This window comes from Schistocerca americana, chromosome 7 (genome assembly GCF_021461395.2).
Source record: "Schistocerca americana isolate TAMUIC-IGC-003095 chromosome 7, iqSchAmer2.1, whole genome shotgun sequence".
NCBI lineage: Eukaryota > Metazoa > Arthropoda > Insecta > Orthoptera > Acrididae > Schistocerca > Schistocerca americana.
This window is the reverse complement of record NC_060125.1, coordinates 500,099,598-500,123,453: the sequence shown is the minus strand read 5'-3', so window position 1 is coordinate 500,123,453 and position 23,856 is coordinate 500,099,598. Positions and strand designations below refer to the sequence as shown.

The window sequence follows — 23,856 nt, the reverse complement described above, 5'->3', positions numbered from 1 at the left end:
TAAGGCGTTTTAAAAAAGCCAGTAACCGTGTTGTTTTTTCTAATGTATTTCCATTTATTAGTAATGCTGCAATAGTTGGCAAAATGTCTAAATGGGGACGTATACTAGGGCACGCGAGAGGTATTCCAACCGACTCCACGGTTCAGGCATGCTCTCATTTCATCGCTCTGCTCAATGCAGATTCCATTATTTAAGCAAAGTACCATCGACGATACGGATCCCCTATGAAGAAAATTGTTTCAGTGTGTTTTACCATGGATGACGTTGTATGGCATCACTGCAAAGGTAGTGGCCAAATCAAGAAAGACGGTCGCAATTACTATCTATTACAAATGGTGATACCGACTTTCCTGCTTGCGTATACAATACTGCAAAACAAAAATCCGTACCCTTGGTACAAGAAGCAGCTCCAAAAATTCCTCAGCATTCCACAACGTCTGGAAAAGAGCAAAAAACATCTGACTCTTGTACTGCAGTACTAGAAATATCACCTTCGGTACAGTAATTAGTTGATAAAATTCCTCGTACACGGTCTGGAAAGAGCAACATGCAACTGACTCTGGCCCCTAGTTTTAGAAATACCACCTAAACACACTAAAAGACGTCGATCTGATTTCGATTTTAATAAGGATGCTGTCAACAATTCAGTTGTCACTAACAACATTTCTTCCAATGAAAAATCTGTCAAATAAAACTGTTAGTGTCTTTCTTATGGAAACTAACAACTTATGTGAATTTAATGAGACTGGCGAATGTAATGCTAAAGCTCATAGAGCGTCAGGCGCAGTAACTACTAATGACACACTACCTACATCTGATGCTGCACACCAAACCGATGATATGATAGATACGGAATCCGAATGTGGTTCGTCAGCGTCAGATTCCTCAATGAGAGGTGCGCCACTGGCGGAAAATATCCATAAAGATTACCTCATGTCTTCAAAAGAATTCAAAGCTTTTTGAAAGCGACAAAACAATGTTCCTAATTGCAAAAGAGTACACTAAATATTTTGTGGTTTGCAACAATTAATTGATAAAAAACTTACAAAAACCAAAGCAGTCGACGAACGTTGTCATCTACAGCGATTGTTAAGTGCGATTAAAAAAGAAACGGCCACTAAATAAGATACATGTTCGTCACTTCCATAGTCGAGCAAGAACAATGCAGTACCGTGGACATGTCCGAAGTAAGCAGTACACAATGCCGACAGAGCACTGATTATCACAAATGGCAACACCAAATACAAGATGAACAACTTGGTCTCTTCATAAATAAATCAAGTGCATACAAATAAATCTACAGCGCTCCAGAGCTGCAACAGCTAACCTAATGCAGCTTATTGTGTAATATCAGATTGCCATTGCTTTCATACAAGAACCATACTGTTATCAACTAACCTTAGGTGGAACCACCAGAGGTTACGAGATATTAAGCGCAGATGACACAAGGGTTCAAAATGGTTCAAATGGCTCTGAGCACTATGAGACTTAACATCTGAGGTCATCAGTCCCCTAGAACTTAGAACTACTCAAACCTAACTAACCTAACGACATCACACACATCCGTGCCCGAGGCAGGATTCGAACCTGCGACCGTAGCGGTCGCGCGGTTCCAGATTGAAGCGCCTAGAACTGCTCGGCCACATCGGTCGGCTGACACAAGGGAAAGGGCAGCATTACTGATAACCAACAAAGATATTGGATTCCTTAATGATCAGTCACTTGTCCGATGAAGATGCAGTACTTGTAGAAATAGTAAAAAAAATCCGATTTTTCATATCTAGCGTTTACTTAGAAAACCCACCATAGATGACCTGAGAAAAATTGACAAAATGATATAATACAATAAAGGAGTTGCTTCAGTAATTGCTGTGGAGAGCAATGCAACATCTAGCACGTGGTATGATAAAATAACAAACTCCAGTTTCTAGCTCCCTGTAACTGACAGAAAATAGATTTAAACTACTTCATACACAATTGGTTTAAATACATCAGAAAGAAAACGAAGTAATCTTCTGTTTATAACTTGTACTGTGACACTCTGAAAAGTAACTAAACGAACTATGTTCATATCTGTGTCGAAACTGTAACGTTTCTTTTGTTTACCTATCTAAATAAATATCCCTTTCAGCTATGATTTTTGTAAGTTACAGGGAAAACCACCATATCTGAAACACTCTGTATATTTTCTGTGACCTTTTTTGGGAAATATAACAATTACAGCATAATTCCAGATTCTGGGATTCGTCACCTTTCCTGAGCATTCCGTAAATAGTTTTACAAGTGCATGTATTTTTCTCCATCTTTAATGTACTGGAACGTCGTTATCTTCCAGTTTCATTCTGTTCTTCACTCCTCCAATGGCTTTAAATTTGTCTGGCAAAATTTCTGCAATGTCATAGCTTTCGCTATTAACTACTGCATTTCTCAGTCATGTCTTGAACGATATATATAAATTGTTATTAAACTTTCGTTTCATGTTCTTATGTCTTCTCTGAGATTTTCTGAATAGTTTTATTAATTCAGCTTATTAATGTGTACTGGATGCATTTGTCTTCTCTTCAATAGTTGCATTGTTCAGTTTGTGACTGGCTTTTCTTTTGACTTCTTTATGCGTGAAATATCTTTTGCTGTTTCGCTAAGTAACTTCCTGATACAACTACCCCTTTCCTCTGTGCTGGTATAATATTGACACTCTAAGACGCTGATCTTGTTGCCTAACTGTATGTGGCGTAGCTTCCTTTTTGTAATAAATTCTCGGAATCTAAATTTTATCCATGGCTGCAGGTTTCTTTCTTTCTAGCTGCGTCTCTATTTACTGCTGCATCTTATTACTCTATGCTAACTTCAAATTCTAAAGTTGTTTAAGATTGCCACACCGAATATAACTTTATTTGCTGATAAATATAATCAATTTCATTTCCTCTTTTTTAAATCCATTTTCTGTTATTCTATCTGAAATAGTATGTTGTTCCAGTCGACAAATTCTACTACTGTGTGACTTCTTTCACTTTTGTCGTTACATTTATTTTTCTTACTCTAGTGTCTGTCTCTAGTTTTGACGTACTTTTGCTCTAAAATTCCTCTTTATCATCTTATATTGGTATCCGCTGTCTTTTATCAGGTTCTGCAGCACTTCGTAGCTGTCTAATACCTATCCTTGAGATGTGACCGTAATGGTGAACAGACTTGGTTGATTTCCACGATGTATTTACAGTTGATTTCTAAAATATCATTTTTCTTTCTGAGATTCCTTCAATACCATTAACGATATTTTTAAATCCCTTATTTGCACTAAAGACTATACTTAAGAAGGTAATATGATTGTAAGGACTGGTCACATATGATTTCCACTAACACTCTGACTATGTTTAAAAAAAAACCTCCCATAAATACGAAATCTAAAGTGAATTTTATTTCTAAATCTCTCGAAATTAAAACAGGAGCATAAAGAGAAGGCCGATTGTCAGCTTAGCTGTTTAGTTAAGTGCTCCAAGAAGTAGGATCCATTCACCAGAACTGTTTTGTTAACTAAGCAGCTGATTTTCCTTAAAAATTTCAATACACTGGATCTCCACATCCAAACGGGTGTTCATACCCAACATTTCAGACAACCCAAAAAAGATAACAGCAAGGCTTTGGGAACATTGGTAACATGGAAACATTTCATATCTTGGAAAAATGTGCAAACCAATGGCTTGACTAATGACTGAACATGAGACAGGATACATGCTTTCCTGCAATAAAATATTAATATTCATAAAAGCAAATTTAAGAAACTGTACAGCAATAACAAAATTGTAAGTATTTTGCGTAGCAAGAAGTATCACTGCTCCATACGTAGAGGCGTATGGGGAGGAAAAAAGCAAGAAATAAAAGTCTTTCAACAATTCTGTGGGTGAGAACAGATACAAATCGCAGTTACATATTTAAAAAAAACAACAACAAGGAATTGTAGAAAAATCTCAAAACTCCAAGTCACAACTCAGAAAAACGTCTTACGACAGAAACAACAAAGACAACTAAAAATAAATAGATCAACAAAAATTCAAAAGACCTAAAAACAGATGGGCATATCCGATGAAAATATTTAAAACGAAGATATCTTGAAAGTATTGAGGGAAAGGAGAAAATTGGGTGCAGCTAAATTCTATATGATGGACAAAGAAAACTGTAGCGTGAAAGAACGGAAAAAATGTGGCAGAAAGGGAGGAAATACCTAGTTAAATGCCGTATCGCGAGTCGGTGCTTAATGTGAGCAACAAATAGCTGATCGCATACGATGGAAAGAAAACAGTTCCGAACATCTAGTTACCAATGATTTATATCTGTTTCATTGTTGTTACTGTTATTATTACTATTATTATTTCTTTATTTATGTGCAGGGAAGTGTTACTGGAACTTTTCAGCATGAAGAATATCAACCATGGAACAACTGATGGTAAATACATTACTCGGCGTTATTAAATGGAGAACGATCATAAATAGTAAATTTCCAACAATATTGTCTTATAAGTATATTTTTTCTTATTTAAGGGAGTCGTCAAATAGCAGTAAAAGGATGCATCGACCGTAGCGGAACGAATACAACGGATTTTTGTGTTTGCATTTACAATGTATTAAAGATCGACGCAACATCACAAAATTGCAATTGCTGTAACGTAAATAAATAAAAGGAAAGAAAATTTACTGCCCCATCAGGGCAAAGAAAATAAAAAAAAGTTTATTAAATTCTACATAACTGACGGAATGGAATGTGAATGACGTATGACAACATTTTAGAGTATCACGATAAGGTCTATGCTACTGGCGGAGTGGTATACTCTTTAAATGATTCTTTTTTTTCTCTTTTTGCTCGTCGAATGCTCTATTCTGAGTCTTGGTGTGGCAGATCGATCGGCAGTGAATGCAGAGTCATTACCAGGGCCTGCAGCCGGCGCTATTCAGACGCCAGAACACGGCAAAGATTTTCAATATCGCCAGCAAGTGGCGCGGGACGAGGTGCCACCACTCCCTAATGCTCTCCGTCATTTGGTAGCTCCATAACGTCCTTAAGATATCATTTAGTAATAAACAGGGACGTTAATTACACCAAGCTGCTGAACTTTATTGCACTTCCTTTGACGAGTAGAACCTTCTGTCTGGACACTTTAACGAGTCAGTTTTACATGATCAGTGGCTAAAATTGCAGGGGTTGTCCTAAAATGTGGAGACAACCCGAGAAATCCGCTCTCGAACATTAATGCAGATGCTGGCCAAGCTGGAGGATACGCTGCTGTATTTTAACTACGAGCGGCACCTGTGCAAGTCATCAATACATTGCAATTGCCGTCATGGTCAGAATATAGTTCTGTGTAGTTGTGAGTGCCTTACGTCGCAGCTAAATGGCTTCGAACGTTGGCACTTTGTTGGTGCTTCCGTAGCCACGACAGCCGAAGTGTTTTTTGTCTCAAGAAGCACCAAGAGTGAAGGATGGCGGGCATACGATGATGATTGGGGCAGCTATATAGTGGTGTTCCATTGGTAGCATGGTTACTCGCAAAGTCGCATTACTGCCAAGGATTATGTGACCTTTGTGACCATATGACCATTGTGATCCATCCCAACGTACAATGTTTGTTCTCCTGTGCTGACGCTGCGATCCAAGACAAGACCCGTGTTCACACTGATCGCATCGTCCGTGACTGGTTTTGTATGTACGATGATGAATTGTCACGTCTTCACTGGCGACCACAGTCACTGGATATCCATATCACTGACTCTTTGTGGTCTACTGCACAGAGAAGGTTGCATGATCATTACTCACTTCCATCATCATTACCTGGACTTGACACTGTTTTGCAGAAAGAATGGTATAAGATTCCCTTGAAAACCATAAAGAACATGTATTTATTCCTTCCTAGACGACTGGAAGCTGTTTTTAATGCCAGTCGCCGTCCTACACCGAATTAGGCATGGTAATGTGTCGTGTCTTCGGTATTTACATATTTGTGTCTACCCCCTGTATTTGATGGCTCAGGCTAATTTCAGTGACCGATCGCCATATTTCTCCTTGTATTACGAGCCACTGAAAACAATTGTTTTTTGCTTAGTGTGACTGAAGCCATTGCGGAATGAGCTCTATCAGTATTTTATTAATTTGGTCTAGGAAAATCAAGCAATTGTAAATTAATGTGATGGAATAGCAATATAATAAGACTAAAAACAGCCGATCAGTTGCAATGGATAAAGTAATCTTTACCTAGGTTTCGACAGATTTAAACCTGTCTTCTTCAGAAGGCGGCCTAAGGACAATGAACATCGTAGTTTATATTAAAAGGTATGAAACTTAAGTCAAGAATAGAGTTTAACACATATTAGAGAGCTCTTGTATTACAAAATATGAGACGGACGCCTGGTACTTACAGTATTACATTAATATGGAATGATGTATCATTGTCGTTTTTACAAATATCTGCATAGATCCATTAGTCCAAAATAAAATATAGCCCTGAAAATAGGGTTTGTCATGTAAATAAAAATTAGTACATGGATGTAGCAGAGCTCATAAGCGACTGACAAGGGGAGGCCGCCAATTGTGAAATTCAGATTCGATTCATACTGCGCATAATAAAAGCTCATGGTCAGAGGTGTAATGTGACAAAGCATCAAGATGCACTTCTCAGCCGTTGTCGAGAAAATCGACAGTTAAAAGAAACCGTTGCGGTGAAATACTCTCTACGATTAATGATTTTTCTACAGCGTCATAGCGCAGCGGTAAGCGCTGGGGTTCATAATCCGAAGGTCGCCGGATCGAATCTCGCGCCATGCAATATTTTTTTATTATTAGCTTTTTGCAATTCAAATATATATATAAATATAAATAAATATATATATATATATAACTATTAATGAATTGCTTATGCATGTTGGTGAAGGCGGATCGCTCTCCAATTGTACCGCCTCCATTTTTCCGTTTGTTTAACAGGGTGTACCAAAGCACTGATTTTCGACGATGTTAGAAGTTGCGCATCTACCTTCTTTCGAAGTTAGCAGGCAACTACGCTGTTATGGGGCGGCTCGTTTCGGCCCATTCAACATCTGTCCTTCAAGTGTAACGAGCGAGTAACGGAGTTTATATTTCATACCTGCCACAGCAAGTTTGTGTTCGTGAGGTCTCTATTCTAATTCGAACGTTTGACTTACGCTATACGTATTCGTTTCTACGTCTTCCGTTAACTATACGTGGTTAACATTATGAAGACAATTAATAACATTTGTGAAATACAACTTTCTTTGCGGAAAACATAATGATGTTCGAAGTCGCCAGTTTTTCCACGACAAACGACTTTCAACAACTTATTATATGCATAATTGTTGCAACTGACTGCCGGGAATTATATATATATATATATATATATATATATATATATATATATATATATATATATATATATGAATTACAAAAAACAAATACTAAAAAAAAAGTTGCATGGAGCGAAATTCGATCCGGCGATCTTCGAATTACGAACCCGAGCGCTTACCGCTGCACCACCACGCTGTAGAAAATTACTAATCGTAGAGAGTATTTCACCGCAACGGTTTCTTTTAACTGTCGATTTTCTCGACAACGGCTGAGAAGTGCATCTTGGTGCTTTGCCACATTACACCTCTGGCCATGAGCTTTTATTATGCGCAGTATGAATCGAATCTGAATTTCACAATTGGCGGCCTCCCCTTGTGAGTATAATCGGCCAGCGTAGTTACACTGCGGCCAGGGCAGGTGGCGCTCATGTCGCGAACTATGTGCCGATTGGCGTACTAAAGCAACGTGTGAAATATCAATATTAATAGCGTCCTTAGATAAAGTGACAATAAAGAGAAGGAAAGCGTTTAACACTTCCGTTATAACAGTATGGGAGCCTTGGTATCATTAACATAGATATATACATCAAAAAGGCAGGTGGCGCTTACGCCGAGAGTTACATACAGTGGCATATATAGCCAGAATATAAAAGTTACATTACAATATTAGTGAAGCACACACACCGTATATAAGTCAAAACTTTAAAACTATCAGTAATGGCTCTTAAGACAAAATTACGAACCCTGGTCCACAATCCAGTTAATACACATTCCCAGGGAGCCAAGGTTTTAGAGTCAGAGAAAATCACATGAGGGCCGATGTAGTGGCAGCCATACATCGTGAGAAAACCACATTATATAAAGGGTAGTGAGCTTAAAGACTTGAAAGTGCATTATAGCTTCCTGAGAAAATAGACTACTGAGGTTACCAGCATTAATGTTATACCATAAACAGTACAGGTTTAAAGCCTTCGAAAAATTGTCTACAAGCAAGGTTCAACTGGTCGTTCAGTATATTACCGTCTTTGAGCTCTAGATGTTTAAAAATTTGTAACTCTTCCCACAGATCTAGTCTACGCCCTTTGACTTGTCTGTGTAGGATAACCGTATCTTCTAACTGTTTAGGCGTATGGCCGGCTATCAAGAGGTGTTCAGCAAAAGTAGAGTTGTGAATATTCGCTCCTTTTTTACCTAATAGATGTTCTTTATATCGTGTTTTCACAGCTCTGCCTGTTTGACCAATATAATATGAGGGGCAGTTATTACAGGTTAGTTTGTAAACACCTGAATTGGAAAGCCAATCACTGGCAATCTCTACTGAATGTACAAGATTTCTTTTTAAACTGTTGTCTATAGAGAAGGAGACGTTACAGTTATATTTTTTATTTAGAAGACGTTTAATCCTATACGATATATAACCCAAGAACGGGATGGAAATAAATTTTTTAGTTTCTTTGGTATCCGTGGGAAGGTTATTGCTCAAAGTCGAACAATTTTGGGAAATTTTCTTATTGAGCAAGTAATCGATCATTTTCTGATTGTACCCATTATTAGCAGCAATCGCTTTGATGACATTCAATTCCTTTTGTTGATCCGCAGGTGATAAAGGAGTAGTTACCATTCGGTGAATGGCGGAATGAAAAAACGCCAGTTTATGAGCTTTTGGATGAGTTGAGTCAGCAGGAATGACATTATCTGAATATGTTTCCTTGCGGAAGATATTGAAATTGAAGGAATTATCCTGTATAGAAATTGTTAAATCGAGGAAGTTAAGTTCACGTTTTTCATTTTGAAGTTCTTTTGTGAAGGAAATTTTTTCATGTAAACCATTGAAAGTATTGAAGAGATGCTCTAACTCATGATCGGTGCCATCAAAAGCAATGAAAATGTCGTCAACATAACGTGCATAATAGCGGATTTTGTGGCGTAATTCTGAACTTGAATTGAAGAACGTTATTTCCAGGGCGTTGATGAAAACCTCTGCTAAAATACCGGCGAGGGGGCTACCCATTGCTAGACCATCTGGCTGTACATACATTTTCCCATTAAATGTGAAATAATTGTATTTTAAAACGACCTTAAGCAAACCAATCAGTTCCGCAATCTGAGTTTCACTTAGTTTTTTATGCTTGAGAAGATTCTTTTTTACAAGGTCTATGGTTTCATCAACCGGGACATTTGTATAAAGGCTGACGATGTCAAAGGACACCAGTCTAGTGTCAGGTGTACGCCTTACAGATTGAATATTGTTAATTAATTCCTTACTGTTTTTTTACAGAAAAATTATTTTCAAATGTGAAAGCATCTTTAATTTTAAAATCGAGGCGCCTAGCAAGTGTGTGATGTGGACTACCTATACCATTCACTACAGGGCGAATCGGGTGATTTTGTTTGTGCAGTTTAAACTGACTTCTGATCACGGGTGGTTTCGGGTTCATATTTATAAGCCCTTTCTTTTGAAAGTTATTAAACAGGCTGACGGAACTAGCTAAAGTACGCTGGATTTCATTTTGCAGTTCCGCGGTTGGATCTACGGTAGCCTCAGTGATGTCATTTTCCTCAAAAAACTTTACAGTCTTTTCTATATATTCATTTTTATAAGCCACGACAGCGGTGTTCCCTTTGTCACTCTTAGTGATTAAGGCGTCGTGTTCTCTAAGCTTACGATTAATGCTTTTTACTATACTATATTCGCCCGACTGCCCATTAGGAAACAATTTAATTTCTTTTTCTATTATGTTATTACATTCGTAGGCACATTTGACTTGCTCTGTTTTCTCTAATTTCAGGGATTCTAAACCGAAGACAGGTTTAAATCTGTCGAAACCCAGGTAAAGATTACTTTATCCATTGCAACTGGTCGGCTGTTTTTAGTCTTATTACGTGGAACCGTTGCTGTTGCGCAGCTATGTTTAAAATACTGATGGAATAGCGTTATAAAAGTAGCTACTGTAAACTAGAAAAGTAAATAGGTTTTGTTTTACAACAGCGCTGTCTGACCCTGTTCCAAAGACTTATTACACTTTGAGAAGCACCAGGAAACCGTGTTTTTTTTTTCTGCTGATAACACGTCCAAGCGATAACGTTATCGCACCCTTGAATGCCAAGATCGATAATGACGACAGGCGCTATTCATCGAATAATCTCCTACCGGCGATCGTTAGACGTGTGCATCAGCACGATTATTAAAAAACCGCTGCTCTTTCTTATCACCCGCTTAAAAAAACGCCTCTTCGTATATATGCGTGCATTTTTTGTGCAATTTGGCAAGCAGAAGAAGGAGAGCACTAAATTTAGTCTTCCTTTGTTTGTAATCAGCATAGTCCGTTTTCTTTTTTTTCCATCGGAAAATAAGAACAACGTACGTTCCTGTCATCTCAAATAAAATGCAATCAGAATGAGTTGAAACTATTTTTCGAATCAAACAAAACCCCCGCAGTTAATGAAATACCATCAGTTTTCTGTTTCAGTCGCCTCAGAGATGTTGCTGAGCATAACTGAAAAAACGAATCACAGGTTTTAATTTCTTTCTTCTTCTGTTGGATTTCTAGTTTTGTTGTTTTTTTTTCTTTTTCTTTTTGGAACTTATAGCTTTTTGTGGCACTCTTTAAAATTGTCAGTCAGTTTGCCAGTTTTCTTGAGCGAATGCGTTTCCATATCTACAGTCCAAGCAGTTATCTACCCAGACTGTTTCAGAAACACAGTAGCCAAAGTTTGTGAGGACCTCCCCAACGTGCTTTTGTCGTTTTTCTCGGGACTGCTGTTTTGGACTGAGATGCATAGTTACATACATCACCGTTTATTGTATTTATTGATATAGCGTGTGAAGTCTACTTCACGGAATGCTAGAGGTATTTTCAGATGAACATTTATGACAAGTTAAGCAGTATTCCGTATCGCGAACGTCACTCCCCGTTTTTCGCAGGCAGTCCACTACCATTTCTGTCATGCAAGCCCTCATTCCAGATCGGCGTCAGCACCAACTTACCACGGTCCAACCGCCGCGACAGGATCTACCATAATGCGCGGGGTCTAACAACCGTCAGAGAAACTATACAGCGGAGAGATTTATGCTTTCCATTTCTCTAAAACGCTCATAGCAAATGCTGAGATGGTTCCGCTGATAAGGACACGCCCATTTCCTTCGCCGTCTTTCTTTCTTCTTCTCCAGAGCTAGTAGTCGCCATCGACGACGGGAAATTGAATTCTCCTTCATCCTTATTTACTGGCATTAACTTCAGATATTTTTGTGTCGTGTTTATCGTATCTGTGTTTCTATTTGACACCTAAATCGATTGCTTAAGCGGCATATTTGCAATATCTTTTACATTACTGTAGCAAACATTATTTACTTCATGATTGGTATATCTGCTGGATCGTTCTTGACAAATTGTACACCCCCTTGTAATTTAATCCTTTATTGTAACAAGCAATATTTACTGTACTGTGTGATGTTATGGTTTCGTTTCTCCATCAACTATGGATGACACATGCCACTATTGTTCGACTTCCAAAGGCCCTTAAAGAAAACCACAGGAAGAGATAGCAGCAATGCGACACGTGATGTCAGATGGAAAGAAAGAAGTCGTGTCGATGAACATGGGAGAGAGGCGGGTGAACACCAGACACTGATGAATAGATATCGAGGACTAGTATCGTCTGCTGCGTAAAAACAGGCAAGACTTTCAAAATGGCTCTGAGCACTATGGGAGCAACTTCTGAGGTCATCAGTCCCCTAGAACAACTTAAACCCAACTAACCTAAGAACATCACACACATCCATGCCCGAGGCAGGATTCGAACCTGCGACCGTAGCGGTCGCGAAGTTCCAGACTGTAGCGCCTAGAACCGCTCGGCCACTTCGGCTGGTGGCAAGACTTTCAAGACCAGGACAAGGGCATCTTTGCTAATTAAACTGTTTCACCTATGGACTGTGGAACTGTGATACAAGCTAATCATACCGATATGTTGAAGATTAAACTACGAGCTACAGGCGAATTTCGCAGATACATACACACACAGGGAGAGAGGGAGAGAGAGAGAGAGAGAGAGAGAGAGAAAGGTGGACTCTCAAACAAAATATTCCTCAGAACGCAGAGAAGAGATGAGCCTTGGATAGGACTTGGAAGGACTTCCTGAGACCCTGACAATCATCCCAGCAAAAGCTTCTACAGCCTCATAAAGATTACAACACAGTGCGCAAGGGACTTATAGACTGGTATTAAATGTGAAAGAGACGAGACACTATGTTAGTTTGCGATGTCCAGTAAAATACTTTTTGTGGTATAGAATTCTATATTACAAGATCTCTTCTTCGATAATCGGAGATAATGCACTAGCATCTCATACGTCTTCTGAATATTAGATGTGCACCTACTGTATATCTACACAGCGGAGGGCTGAACCATAATCAGTAATAAGTAATTAGTAATAATGCTGCCCCCCCCTCGCCACCTCCATCCCTCCCCTCCCTCTCTTCCTCCCTCTCTCTCTTTCTCTCTCTCTCTCTCTCTCTCTCTCTCTCTCTCTCTCTCTGTGTGTGTGTGTGTGTGTGTGTGTGTGTGTGTGTGTGTGTTCTTATTTACAGTGAGTTTCACTTTAACTGAAAAAAGTTGTAAACTGAAATATATTAATACATTTGATATTTAATTAAGAAATATTAAATATTTCCAAGTTAAATTTTTTGTATATTAAACGGTCTGATTTTATTTATGGATGATATTATTTTATTTTCGCTATAACTTTACATCCATCTTATTAACGGACATAAATTCACGAGATTATATAGGTTTAACCCTCGGAAACTCATATTGGATAAAAAATTAATTTTACCTGATGACAGTAATTTGTAGTTTCTGTGATTTTCATAACAGACACGGTAAAGATAAACCTAAAATGCGCATAAGTATAGAGTGTTTCAACGTCTTTGCATGAAATGTGTGTGAAAGATCGCGTCATGGGGAACAGTTTTTGTCAGATGCAAAATGTTCACTGAAGCTTTCCGACGGTGCTACGCGTATTTCATTGTTAGTTATAATCCTGAGAGGCGCCATGGTTTAGGCACTCTGACGCGTTCGTATGCAATATGCGTTGCTTATTATCCGGTCACCTGCTCCGCATGCAAGGGGTTAGGCAAAGCTTCTAAAATATGTTTCTCCACTTACAAGGAGAGATCCTCAACGGTGGAATTGACTTTTTGAAACAATCTATGCAGCAATGATGGTTATAGTCCAAGGAATAACATCCTACAACCATTCACACTGGTGGACCATCGTCTGCAAGTAACCGACGAAAAAAATTCGTAATTGTGTGTGATGCTCTGCATGTTTAAAGATTGTAACAATTCATAGGCTGGTTGTGTAGCGTAATGCTTAAGGCAATGACTTCACAAGCAGAAGATTGTCGGTTAGAATTTTCTAACGTATAGTGAATTTTTTTCATTTTTAAATCCTTATCTAAATGACTTTGATCACTTGTTTTTATTCGAGTAACTGATTTACGCACAATTTCTTTTATTTTTATTCCTTAACACATCATTTTAGTCAGTGGTTTAATTTCTCCAATTGCTCTTATTTTTTATTCCTATCATTCTTTCTCTAGTTGGAATCTTTGCGCGTGTGAATTTAATTATTTTCATTTATCTACTATAATGTTTAAACATTTGAAAATGCCGATCTGCTACTTAAAAAATAAAAGCTGAAATAATCTATTTATATTGACTGTGCAGTAGTGTTAGGACTGTATTTTTCGTTACAAATGTACATCTTTTTGGATGTCAGTCATCACACAAACATTTAAAAGTAATTTCTTATTGTACTATGGTCAAAACAACATGAATCATAATTTGAGCGAATGAGGGATTGCAAGTAAAATGAGACTGAAGCAAAATCAGAACAGAAAAAATGAATGCAGTAACATGGAGCCAGCCGGTGTGGCCGAGCGGTTCTAGGCGCTTCAGTCTGGAACCGCGAAACCGCTACGGTCGCAGGTTCGAATCCTGCCTCTGGCATGGATGTGTGTGATGTCCTCAGGTTAGTTAGGTTTGTTTTTGTTGTGGTCTTCAGTCCTGAGACTGGTTTGATGCAGCTCTCCATGCTACCCTATCCTGTGCAAGCTTCTTCGTCTCCCAGTACCTACTGCAACCTACACCCTTCTGAATCTGCTTAGTGTATTCATCTCTTGGTCTCCCTCTACCATTTTTACCCTCCACGCTGCCCTCCAATACTAAATTCGTGATCCCTTGATGCCTCAGAACACGTCCTACCAACCGATCACTTCTTCTAGTCAAGTTGTGCCACAAACTTCTCTTCTCCCCAATCCTATTTAATGCCTCCTCATTAGTTATGTGATCTACCCATCTAATCTTCAGCATTCTTCTGTAGAACCACATTTCGAAAGCTTCTATTCTCTTCTTGTCCAAATTATTTATCGTCCATGTTTCACTTCCATACATGGCTACACTTCATACAAATACTTTCAGAAACGGCTTCCTGACCTTAAATCTATACTCGATGTTAACGAATTTCTCTTCTTCAGAAAGGCTTTCCTTGCCATTGCCAGTCTACATTTTATATCCTCTCTACTTCGACCATCATCAGTTATTTTGCTCCCTAAATAGCGAAACTCCTTTACTACTTTAAGTGTCTCATTTCCTAATCTAATTCCCTCAGCATTAACCGACTTAATTCGACTACATTCCATTATCGTCGTTTTGCTTTTTTTGATGTTCATCTTATATTCTCCTTTCAAGACACTGTCCATTCCGTTCAACTGTTCTTCCAATCCTTTGCTGTCTCTGACAGAAATACAATGTCGTCGGCGAACCTCAAAGTTTTTATTTCTTCTCCATGGAAGCATAGTCAACATATAATCTTACGGCGATACTGTCCGGGCCAGATGCCTTCCTGGCGTCTAAGGATCTTAACTGTTTTACAATCCCAGATACACTAACCACTATGTCAGCCATCCTTGCGTTTAATCGATAATTGAAAGGGGAAATGGTGCTGCAGTCCTCTAGCGTAAACGAGTATTTGAAAGCCAGTGTTAGAACTTCGGCCTTCTGTTTATCATCATCCGTTACATTACCCGTACTTTCAACAAGAGAAGGTATTGAATTATTTGTAGCGTTCATAGATTTTACGCACTTATGTAACTGTCCATTCATCATTTATACTTTTGTGAAGCATTCATTTACCATTTCATCTATGTCAATATTTTAATTAATCAGCAAATCAACCTTTTACATTCCAACTTATGAAACTGACGATCTCTCCTTTTATTGTGTCTAACATTCATTTGGTCAATTGCCATATGGGGCGAGGGGGATGAAACAATAAAGGGAAAAATTCACTGCCGTCTACAGTTAATTTCATGGGGCACTTCTTATTTTATAGAGCGCTTCTTGCGCTAACCCCGTTGTTCCCTAGCAGTATCATAGACACGCGATCGCGCATGCGCAGTGTACGCTCATTGCCTTGGTCGTAACGCGACCGGTGACGGTGTGTTGGCAGAGGGCAAGAGGAGGCGGTTCCACCCGCTGCGAGGGCTGCGGCGCATGTTCCGGCGCAAGGCGGCCCCTGCCGGCGGCGGCGCCGCGGGATCGGCGGCCGGCGGCTGCCGCTCCGACGAGGAGGACGCGCACCACCACCACCTGCACGACCACCACCACGCGCACCACCACCACCACCACCACCACGCGGACGGCGCGCCGCTCGATCACCTGCAGCAGGAACAGCTGCGCTGCCGGTCCGCCAGCGAACTGCTGGCGGCCGAGGGGCCCACCGCGCGCCGCAGGTGAGTGGCCATGGACTGACTCTGCAGACACGGGACTCGTTCGGCTGTCTTACAGAGCCGAGTAAATGCGGTGTAGTAATTCCAGCAGAAAAATGCTCCTCGCGGAGAACAATAAAAGGCCAATGGGTTCCTGCTCATATAAAAACGACTGACTGAAAAGTGGGGTACCATCTGCCTCATTTTACCTTCCTCAGCAAATTTAATATTTTCCCAAAAACTGTTGCGTGTGAACACATTCGCGATTTTTTTAAACTTGCAACTCACCTCAAAGGTCACAGTTCGTAGTAATAGTCGTCGCTTCAGTCCGGAACAGCGCGATTGCTACGGTCGCAGGTTCGAATCCTGCCTCGGGCATGGATGTGTGTGATGTCCTTAGGTTAGTCAGGTTTAACTAGTTCTAAGATCTAGGTGACTGCTGACCTCTGAGGCTAAGTCCCATAGTGCTCAGAGCCGTTTGAACCACTTCAACGGAACGTCGTCGAGTAAAACAGAAGTAATATTCGGCATTCCCCAAGGGCGTGGTATAGGCCCTCTGTTGTTCCTGATCTACCGGGTGATCAAAAAGTCAGTATAAATTTCAAAACTGAATAAATCACGGAATAATGTAGATAGAGAGGTACAAATTGACACACATGCTTGGAATGGCATGGGGTTTTATTAGAACCAAAAAAATACAAAAGTTCAAAAAATGTCCGACAGATTGCGCTTCATCTGATCAGAATAGCAATAATTAGCATAACAAAGTAAGACAAAGCAAAGAAGATGTTCTTCACAGGAAATGCTCAATATGTCCACCATCATTCCTCAACAGTAGCTGTAGTCGAGGAATAATGTTGTGAACAGCACTGTAAAGCATGTCCGCAGTTATGCTGAGGCATTGACGTCGGATGTTGTCTTTCAGCATCCCTAGAGATGTCGGTCGATGACGATACACTTGCGACTTCAGGTAACCCCAAAGCCAATAATCGCACGGACTGAGGTCTGGGGACCTGGGAGGCCAAGCATGAGGAAAGTGGCGGCTGAGCACACGATCATCACCAAACGACGCGCGCAAGAGATCTTTGACGCGTCTAGCTATATGGCGTGGAGCGTCATACTGCGTAAGCATCGTACGTTCCAGCAGGTGTTTATCAGCCCAAAACAGCAGGGAACCTCCACCTTGCTGCACTTGCTGGACAGTGTGTCTAAGGCGTCCAGCCTGACGGGGTTGCCTCCAAACACGTCTCCGATGATTGTTTGGTTAATGGCATATGCGACACTCATCGGTGAAGAGAACGTAATGTCAATCCTGAGCGCTCCAGTCGGCATGTTGTTGGGCCCATCTTTACCACACTGTATTGTGTCGTGGTTGTAAAGATGGATCTAGCCATGGACGTCAGGAGTGAAGTTACGCATCATGCAGCCTGTTGCGCACAGTTTGAGTCGTAACACGACGTCCTGTGGCTGCAAGAAAAGCATTATTCAGCACGGGGGCGTTGCTGTCAGGGTTCCTCCGAGCCATAATCCGTAGGTAGCGGTCATCCACTGCAGTAGTAGCCCTTGGGGAGCCTGAGAAAGGCATGTCATCGACAGTTTCTGTCTCTCTGTATCTCCTCCACGTCCGAACAGCTTCGCTTTGGTTCGCTCCTAGACGCCTGGACACTTCTCTGGTTGAGAGCCCTGCCCGGTACAAAGTAATAATGCGGATGAGATCGAACCGCGGTACTGACCGTCTAGGCATGGTTGAACTGCAGACAACACGAGCTGAGTACGTCCTTCCTGGTGGAAAGACTGTAACTGATCGGCTGTCGGACCCCCTCCGTTTTATAGTTGTTGCTCATGCATGGTTGTTTACATCTTTGGGCGTGTTTAGTGACATCTAAAAAATGGTTCAAATGGCTCTGAGCACTATGCGACTTAACTTCGGAGGTCATCAGTCGCCTAGAACTTAGAACTAATTAAACCTAACTAACCTAAGGACATCACACACATCCATGCCCGAGGCCGGATTCGAACCTGCGACCGTAGCGGTCACGCGGTTCCAGACTGAAGCGCCTAGAGCCGCACGGCCACACCGGCCGGCTTAGTGACATCTCTGAACAGTCAAAGGGACTAAGTCTGTGATGCAATAATATCCACAGTCAACGTCTATCTTCAGGAGTTCTAGGAACCGGGATGATGCAAAACTTTTTTGATGTGTGTGTAATACATCTTAAACCTTCCACTGTCCCCAGGTATCCCATGTATACAATTTTCTTTCATTATTTATAAATTTAGCGTTGGCAGTGATTAAATTATGCTTGATCAGATTATAGTCTGTGCGAAATGCTATCAAGCGGCTTCTCCTATCATTCCCCACCCCCCCACCCCACCCCCACCCCACCCCCCTCCACCGTCCATATTCTACTATTATTTTTCCTTCCTTCCTCATGCATTGCTGCAATTCGTTCATGATCTGCAGGTCTTATAAGCGTACATACTTGTACTATTTTGGTGGGATTGGCTTCCCTAGTTTATCTTGGCTACGATAATGCGTTCACTTTGCTGTTTACATAGCTTATCCGCATTCCTATTTTCTTAATCATTGTTTGACGGGCTTCTGCATTACCGCTGTTTGACTTTGTACTAAAAACATACACTCACTTGGTTAGAAATCTTGTCTTCCTGCCACCGCACTTCACTAATGCCCGCCATATCATACTTCAATCTATCTATTTCCATTTTCAAATTCTCTAACCTACCTATGCGGTTAAGGTATCTAGCATTCCACGCTCCGATCCTTAACGCCAGATTTGCTTTTTCTGGTTACAACAATCTCCTGAGTAGTTCAGACTGGGAGGTCTGAATGGATGACTAATTTACGTCTGGAATAGTTCAGTCAACGGGATGTCGTTTTCATTAAGCCACACAGAATAGCTTAATGCCTGGAGGCGTGGGTGGGGGGGGGGGGGGGGGTCGGGGGGCATAACTGTTATTTTCCCTTGGTTTCAGCATTTCTCAGAACCAGCATAGCAAGCTCCTGTTGGCAAATGTTACAAGGTTAGCGTCATTCAGACTACTACCCTTTAAAGGGAACATATGTCAGGCCCCTGCAAAGAGTACCCACGCCTGTGGATGCACCTACCTCCGTTTGTCTGTATCGTTGAGTCGCACAAGCCATCCACATCGGCAAGATACACGGTTCATACTTGAAGGTTGTAGAAACGACAAGAGTAGAACTACTGAAATACCATACATTATCAAGAACCTGTGACAAAGTGCGAACTTCTCAGAAGAATGTGAAATAGTCTTCATCTGCTTCGGATCAAGGCTTTCAAGAGGGTTTCCCTTCATTGTAAAGCAGATGCAGGACCTGTTAATACCCTCCCAAATATTCTCTATTGGTAATTAGCCACATTCCTGTTGGCTGGGGTTTTCTGAAAAGAACCGTGCTCTGCAAGGAACTGTATCTCAAATTGCCAACTCTTCCCACTGGAGTAGAAAAATAAATATAAATAAATGAAAAAAATAATTTGCTTGGAGATATAACCATGAACCCAAGTGTTCTACCTAAAAGAAAAAGTGAAACAATCACGGAGGTTTATACGAGGGTTATTCGGAAAGTAAGGAACAATAGGTCGTGAAATGGAAACCAGAGTGAAAATCAAAACTGTTTTATTTGCAACAGTTAGCTACAACTTTCAGCCACTTATCTGCATAGTCGCCGATCCGACTTAGACGTTTGTCGTAGCGTTGTACCTGCTTTCCAATAGCTCGTTATACAAATCAGCCGCCAGCGCTTTCCGCCACTTCTCTACACTGGCCTACAGCTCGTTGTCTGTGCCAAAATGTTGTCTTCATAGCCAGCGGCTCATGTGAGCCGAAATGAAACTCAGAGGGAGACAATTACGGGCTGTATTGTGGGTAATCAAACATTTCCAATTGAAAACGATACAGGAGCATCTTCATTGCCCCTGCTGATGCTGCTGAGAATTGTCTTGAAGAAGAAAACGCACGACGGTTATGTAGTATTGGCTGCATAGCTTCAGGCAAATTTTCTCACCAGGCCCTCGTGCTTGGCGGGAGACACTATTGTTCTAGGTATCTTTATGTGCTCCCTGTGTGCTCAGAACTAAAAAGAACGACGTAATGCGATCGACGGGCATACTAGAGACATTGCCCAACACACCTGTGCAAAGCTTCATCGGATTTTTACTGTGGTTTCCATTTCGCGACCAATCGTTCCTTACTTTCCGAATAACCGTTGAATACACCCAACATTGCTTTACGAAGAACACGATTTCGGTATCATTAATATAGTAAACTTAATTTTATTTATGCAGTTGTTTTTTATTAGTTGATGTGGTATTTCGCATAGAACAATGGGAAAGTTGTTTATTAGTTAGTTTATGTGAGAGCAGTCCTTAAGTCCTCTCTTACATCTATCCTGGGATCCTACTTGACGTTTTCTTTGCTAAGAGATGAAATTAATTTTAGTAATAATCTTAATGGAACACTTGGCACCATTCGGTCCTTACACATACCTACTGGCTTTCTTCAATTATTCAAAAGCGGAAAAATGCTCCTGTTGGAGCACAAAGAGCAAAAACGTTTGGTGAGGAAGGTGGAATAAGGATTGAAACAATTGGTTTCCTACTTTTCTGTGAGAGAAATACATTCGCCACTTTTTTGTGCCCTGACAGAAGCATTTTTTCGCTGGTTCCCTTCTTTTCCTTGCTACGGCCGGATCTACAGCTTATAAGAAACGAATTTTACAGGTCAGTAAAGTTTTGATAGTTTATTAATATACTTCGACACGCTTATATACTGTGACACGTACGTATGAAGAATAAATACAAAATCGCTTTCTTTAAGTCATTTCTGGGTACTTTGCTCATCGATCGCAGTTCATGGAAAACGCTCGTCTTTTGATTTTTTCCTGCATAAATACGGTAACTTTGAACGGGTGGAGCTCGGTAACGATAACGAGATCGAAAAAATTTTCGAAGTTCCAGCAGAACATTATCATAAGAAGAAGATATCATGAAAAATTCGACGACCTACCTCGAGTAGAAAAGATAGAAGTAGCCATCCCAACAATTAGTACTTTTTGTGCCGATGAACATATGGTGCTTTTATAAGCCACCTAAGGACTATCCTAGACCACACCTAATGCAAAAGAACCAACCGATTTGCTCAGTTCGCCTTGGCGGCAGGAAGTGGGTAATGTTGAAATTTTGACTCTCTCCTGTAGGATAGCTACAGTATGCCCGTTCTTCCGATAGGTATACAAATGGTCAATGCACCAAATCAGTGATCAATGGTCAATGCATGTGATGAATAGAACAACATATTGGTACCGTGCACTGTTGTGCGCTGACCGATGGCTACTAAGGGTATAACAGTAACTTGAAAAATTTCGATTTATTCCCAGATCAACACCTTCTTTCAGTATTCCAGTTATTAGCTCACAGTTTTTTCTGCTATACGTACTGCATACATTGACAGTCTCTTGTACGTCACTCCGGTTCCCTGGAGGTTTTCAGCAATCACAATTTATCCTGCAATGCGAACAGCTGTTTTGAGATTCTTAAAAGTCAAGCGGTATCCAGCTTTATCTTAGTTTCTCTTTGCATCGATGTACTTGGAATTAAAATTCTCATGATCGCACGTACTTCACTTGACAAATCTCGTGTGTCATAATAACTTCACCTTGGACCTTCACTTTACTGGGCGCACACCCGTACAGCATGTCCTTCCTAGGTGCTTTTAACTCTCTTTAACTAATCTTAGAAGGAAATAACTGGAAATAACTGCCTGGAGTCGTAAATTACGGCCATCATCTGCTTGGGGGGAAAGTAAATGCTCTTGCCTTTCTTGTAGCTTTTACGAGTGCATGATTACATTCTAAGACAAAGAACGTTTGATATTGGCTCTTCTACCAATATGTAATCGTTCTATAATTGGTAACTTAAGAGGCCTTATGCACAGGACGATGGAAAACGCGTGTTTTGATCTCATTGGGTGTGGCTTGGGTCATTAAAACACTACGAAAGCTTCTTTTTAGGTGCACGAGAATACGCCAGATCACTTGCTCCCCATCACTCACCATATTCCGTAGCTGGCGTTTTCTTCAGTCCAGAGTAACGGAACACAGTACATCTAAATTTTCGACATGGTCCCATTTGTATCTATTTGCTTTGCTCTCCGTTGTCTCTCTAATTTGGCGGCCGTAACAAACCGTCATTCTTTGGATATGGCCACTTTTCCTGTAATCTGAGGTAAAAATTTCGCCTTATGTATGACCATTTCTTTTTATTTTATTGATGGAAATTTCCATCATTTACCTGTTAAGTTCAATATATAAAGCATAATGTTTATTTGCTGGAAAAATTTCGAAATGCTGTACCTTTTTAAAAAATTATGTCTTTTAAAAAAAGTGTGTGTAAGAACAATAAACATCTGGTGCACGTATAGAATGATTTGACAACATTCTGAAAAAATATTGCAATAGCGGTGGAAGTATCTTACAAAATTTTCGCTAAGTTTTGAGACTTAAATAGTCGCACTGATGGGCTACTCTGACTAACGTCACAAATATCAGAGTACGGATACGACCCACATACGAGAGAATTGAAATTGTCGAGAGACCATGATTGTATACCAAGAAAAAGTTACCAGGTGGTAAATTTATGAAATATTTAAATCACATCATCGTTTCAGAGGAGATGTTCATCATCACTTTAGTGGTTGGAACCTGTTTCACAACCTAGCAATTAATATTCACACACAAAAAGACACTGGTAAGATTTCACGAATGATATAAATTTAAATACCGTCTTCTATAGTAAATGCATTGCTTGTATTATGTTTTGCTTTCTTTCCCTTTAATCGCTTATTGCGCTTTGCGCTTTGGAAAATTTGGAAATTTGTGTTAAGTTCCTACGGGACCAAACTGCTGATGTCATCGGTTCCTAGGCTTACACACTAGTTATACTAGTTAATCTAGCTTAACTAACTTACGCTAAGGACGACACACACACCCATGACCGAGGGAGGACTCGAACGTCCGACGGGAGGAACCGTGCGAGCCGTGGCAATGAGCCTTAGACCGCACGCCTTCCCAGCGCTTTTCTCCTGCTTATGCATGACATTTAGTTTTCAGTACGGAATTGCACACCATGTGTGATTGACTGTCTACAATTCCCAAAAATCGTCAGCTCTCGACTTACAAGACTCGATTTAGAATGTTTTGTAGAGTCAAAAATTCTAGTAATGAGGTTCGGTACAGTGAATCACGGGTCTTTCACATATAATCACAGATTCTAGGTTGATAAAGCATTTCAACTACGTACGTCAATCGGGTGCACGATAATTTCTTCTCCGAAATCCACTCGAGTTCTATTTCTTGAGGATGCTAAAAACTTTGAAATGAAAATATTGCGTGTACGGTTCCATTTAAAATCCGACAGCGTGTGTTCCGTAACTTTTATTCATTTGAATATACTAACTTGCTTTCATATTTTAATTACATGCAAATTTGCGAGGAAGGAAGAAATTTTATCCAGGAAAAACACTGGTCAATCAGCTGAAGATCGTGAAAAATGATAATTTAACAAAGGCAATATCTCTTTCTACATTGTTTTTGTTAATGAATCATAATGAATTGAATAAAGTTCGGTAAGAAGAAGACATTGAGATTGGCCAATGACATTGTGATTCTGTCAGATGCAGCAGACTTGGATGATCAACTCGGCGGAA

The 23,856-nt window shown here is 40.3% G+C and overlaps 1 long non-coding RNA gene across 1 annotated transcript in view; it reads left to right on the top strand.

Moving 5' to 3' along the window:
* LOC124623177 overlaps nt 1–15,905 on the top strand; it is a 333,982-nt gene extending 318,077 nt beyond the window's left edge. The window contains exon 4 of the long non-coding RNA XR_006980678.1: nt 15,855–15,905. This is a non-coding gene — a long non-coding RNA (uncharacterized LOC124623177). The remainder of the gene's footprint in view (nt 1–15,854) is intronic.
* The last annotated feature ends 7,951 nt before the right edge of the window (nt 15,906–23,856 follow it).